The 4,493-nt window shown below is 41.8% G+C and overlaps 1 long non-coding RNA gene across 1 annotated transcript; it reads right to left on the bottom strand.

The window, feature by feature from the left end:
* Window positions 1–345: 345 nt before the first annotated feature.
* LOC103638743 (uncharacterized) lies at window positions 346–4,286 on the bottom strand. The gene is made up of 2 exons (XR_559005.3): window positions 637–4,286; window positions 346–533 (listed from the first exon to the last, which is right to left on the bottom strand). It is a non-coding gene; the product is annotated as an uncharacterized lncRNA (long non-coding RNA).
* Window positions 4,287–4,493: the final 207 nt, after the last annotated feature.

The following is a 4,493-nucleotide window of genomic DNA, read 5'->3' as shown; positions in this document are numbered from 1 at the left end:
GGAATGGGTCACAATCCGGCCCTAACCCCACTTCAATCCTAGAATACTAAGGAGTAGATCCAGCCCTACTTGAATCCAAACTAATTTGGTGCAGCTCAATCCAAACTGATTTTAAAGCCTTTGCCACCCAAACCTGCCCCGATCCTTTCAAAATCCACGGCAATATTACATTAGCAATCCAAGGGCCCCCAAAAACATGCAAGCACCGCCACTAGTTAATTGAACTAGTATAATCCATGGGCTCATACATACATGGCCACACAACTAATTAGTATAAACTTAGATTCTGTCAGCATCTCATTCCCTTACAGATACTGCTCTACATCAAAGACTGATCCACGGAAGACAATAAAGTTAAGGATAATATTAGGCCATGTGTTGCAGTCTTGTTGCTCCAACAATGAAAATGTTTCTAAAGAGATGAAACTTTTGTGATTAAGAAAACGAAAAATTATTGTTTTACCTACATCAAATTTCCCAATCATCTTCTTCATCATCCGAATCAAACATTCGCTTTCCTGTCATTGGTTCACCTACATGAATTAATGTAGATAATTCAAGTCATTGTCATGTAGTTCATGGTTGTCGATGTAAAGACAAGATAGAAGCAAAATCTACTTTTATATGATAATTTACCTTCTTCTTCATCATTGAATCCAATCAACCAGTCTTTGGCACAGACTAAAGCTTCAAGTGTTTCAGGAGATAGTGATGTCCTATTTTTTCCAAGAATTCTACCAGCTGCACTAAAGGCAGATTCTGAGGATACCGTACTCATAGGAATAGCCAAAAAAATTCTAGCCATCAAAGACAATATTGGATAGGCATCTATGTTTTTCTTCCACCATCCTAAAACATTGAAGTTTTCATCTGGCTTGACAAGGATCCTAGGGTCCTCCAAGTAAGTATCCATTTATGTTCGCTCTGGACGGGCATCCATATTTTGAGATGCAAATTGAGCAAATGCATGTTTCACCCTTCTTTTACCGCAGAGAGGTGAAGAGGTAAAAGTCTCACTTCTCATCTGATTCTCATGAGGAATAAAGACAGGCAAACTATGACTCCTCATGATTTTCTCATACTCTAGGTAATATTTTTTCAAGTACCTTTTGAGCTCCCTCATCTTCACATCAACATTATCACCAATTGTGTAGAAATAGAACTTGACAAATTCGGTCTTCATTGATGGATCTAGAACAGCAGCTATGAGCAACACAATATTAGGATTTTCCCAATATTTTTGGAACTTAGCATACATAACATTTGCCATCTCATTAATGAGTTCATTTGAGTTCCAAGTCACATCAAGTAGCACACCTCGGATAACCAGCAACATCTTGAGAAAAAGATGAGCTGTGGGATGTCTATCCGCTGAGAATGCTTTGGTTGCATCACTAAACTCTTGTAGAAAACCATGAAGAGCTTCTGTCTTTGACCAATCTTCTTCAGTGGGACATTCATGATGTTGCTCTGTTACATACCTATTAAGAGCATCCTTATATTTTAGTGCTTCATTTAACATATCATAGGTTGCATTCCAACGATGTGGAACATCAAAAATCAGCCCTGATTTACTTTCAAGACCCAATGCTTGAACAATAGAATTGAAGATCTGTTTACACTAGCATTATCCAATGTCAGAGTAAACAAATCCCCAACCAATCCCCACTCTAGAAAACAAGAGGTAATACCATCTTGCACAACATAAGATGTATGAGGGAAGGAAATTTTCTTGAATGCACAACATAAGATGTATGAGGTAATACCATCTTGCACAACTATGTAGATTCTCATCAATGAAACAATTATGACAAGCAACCCTGGAAAGTTGCAAGAAAAAGCATCTAATCATAGCTGTCCAGGAAAAAAAACAGTAACCATAAACTAAAGTAACTAATATAATGGACTAGCAGTTCTCTCGCATATCTTGTTTTTTGCAGATCCGATGAGATCCCTGCCCTTTACACATGCAGCCATACTATAGTTCAAGCATAAAAAACTTTAATTAAGAACAAACTACTGCGAGTAGAGAGACACATGAATTGCTCCTGAAAGATAGACAAGCACCCTGTTGACTAACCGCATAAATACCAAAAGAACAGTGGCAAGTGAAGTTCATAACTGAACTCCGGCCCCTGAACTGTGAAAGAAGCCATCCAAGTGGAGTTCATAACCCAAACGTGGAAACTTTACCACGAAATGCGGAAACAGCAACTAGGCAATACCTTTCTTCGGGCACAGATCCTACAGGTGCAGTCCCGACTCTAATTCCTGTGCTGGTCGGCGAGGGCCGCGGTCGCCGCCTAGTCGATGAAGCGACAGGGCGTGCTGCAGGCGCCGGCGGGGGTCCCTCACTACTCTTTGGATGACCAAACTGTGGAGGAAGACGCTACAGGAACCACGGGTTGTGCCCTACACATGATCCATGGGTTGTGCCCTTCACATGATCCGGGCACACGATTGGGCCAGGTTTGATGATCGATCCGTGCTGCTCCTTTTAATGAAATGGCTTGATCCAACTCTACCCTAATCAACAGTGAACCAAAAAAGATCCAAAATTATCAGCACATGAATTTGGAGGCCCTTTATACCCATGAGTTTTTATGGCCCATTCCCAGGCCTACGCACAACAGCTCGCTCAAATTGAACTTTGGCCCAATATTTAAAACAAGTCTCATGGTCAGTGAAAAGCCCATAGCCCAAAGCAGCTCCATGTACACCGTGCTACGGAGTACACCCCAAAGGAAAAGTAGGAAAGGAAAAGTAGGAAACAGATTCAATCTGTTTTGCCTATGACACTTCTCTGTGCGCCATTGCTGATGAATAGCAACGACATTAGACTGTTTTCTGTAGAGCAAGCAGTCCAGGCACCAACCTGCATTATGTAGAGCAAGCCGTCCAGTAATGAGATGATTTCCAACAAAAATTTGTGAACAACTAGTACTTATGAATGTAAAATGATACATGTTGTGTGAATTATATATGACAAGCTAACTGTGCAGATCGAGTTACATAATGCAAAAGAATGATACCTAACTGCAGTTATAAAAAAACAAATAGTTTGGCTAAAGACAAATCAACACCTAATATGTCCTATAACATTATGCATTTTCAGACAATATATTAGATCGTAGCCTCATGTAATATTGCTTCTTATGAGCATAAATCACCATAATCGTGTGGATTTGTGCCTTCACTTAGCATACATACTGTATAATATCTTGATAATGGTACACACAAGCTAATACATTAGCAGCATGTTCAGTTTCACTCCCACTGCCTAAATACAAAAGTAATTTTCTTGGGGCAAACAAAAATGTTATAGTCTAATGAACCTTCTAAAGTAGTATAGTAAGCATCATAAGCATTTCGCTCTGAACATCAGGTTGTGTCAAACATCAAACGCAGTTCACTCTGAACATCAGGTTATCCTCCACATAAGAGGAAACCAGGCACAAGAGACTACTTGGATTAACATAACATTAATCAAACTTCTTTTAACTTCTTTTTAGCATGGCATGAATCTGGCATTACAACACCAGATCAAAACAAAAAGGAGCTATATTGTGTCCCATAAAAAAAACAAATCTACCATTTCATGAGATGGGAACATTCTAATGATGCCAAATATCTTAAGCATTCAATCTGACTAAAAACAAAGCAATTAAATAGCACTTAGCAAGAACCCCTCCCCATTGACTAGATTCTGACGCTGGAGCACCACCAGGAAGAACTTCTAACGCTCGAGCACCACCGTGGCCATACGCGCGATGGTGGCGGCGGCGGGCTAGGCCTCGCAGATCGACTCCACCACGGGGAATGTGGTCTCCAACCCCGTCCATACTTGTGTCGCCGGACACCATCTCACGCTTCCTCTGGGTATCACCGCAAGCTGTTGCCTGCAGATCCGAAGCAGTCGGCCTTAACGGATGCATTGCCTCGACTCTGCCGCTGCAACCTCCAGCACCGACGAAGATGGCTCTCTCGCTGTCGCGTCCCGTCAATCCGTCATGGCTCCACGAAGAAGAGCGCGAGACGGTGGAAAGCAACGCGGCAAACCACTAGGCTACACGTGTGTGGATTGGGGAAACCTTGGTTCGCTAAATATGCGGGGGTGGGGCTGTGGATGCGGCGTGGCAAAAAAAAATTGGGAAATGAATGGCGCTCTGTTGGAGACCAAAAATTCACCGGTTGAGTGCTGAAAAAGTTTTTGGGAGCTTTCACCAACTCTCTTGTAGTTGCTCTAAGACGAGCGATCCATCCATCCAGCGAACCAACAAAGATAGGGATTGGATTGACTAGGACCAGCTCAGATGAAATCAATCGATGTGGTCATGTATGGATTACGTACCTGCAAAGCACACCCCTGTTCCGAGCGTCCACAGAGAGCAACTCCAAGAGAGTTGTGTCAGGGTCTAAAATCTAGGCGTGAAATAATCACTAAATGTGCTGAGAACTATTCTCACATCTATGATGACTTATGGTACAGAACG

Source organism: Zea mays, chromosome 1, assembly GCF_902167145.1.
Source record: "Zea mays cultivar B73 chromosome 1, Zm-B73-REFERENCE-NAM-5.0, whole genome shotgun sequence".
NCBI lineage: Eukaryota > Viridiplantae > Streptophyta > Magnoliopsida > Poales > Poaceae > Zea > Zea mays.
The sequence above is the reverse complement of the archived record's forward strand: the minus strand, read 5'-3'. Positions and strand labels throughout refer to the sequence as shown.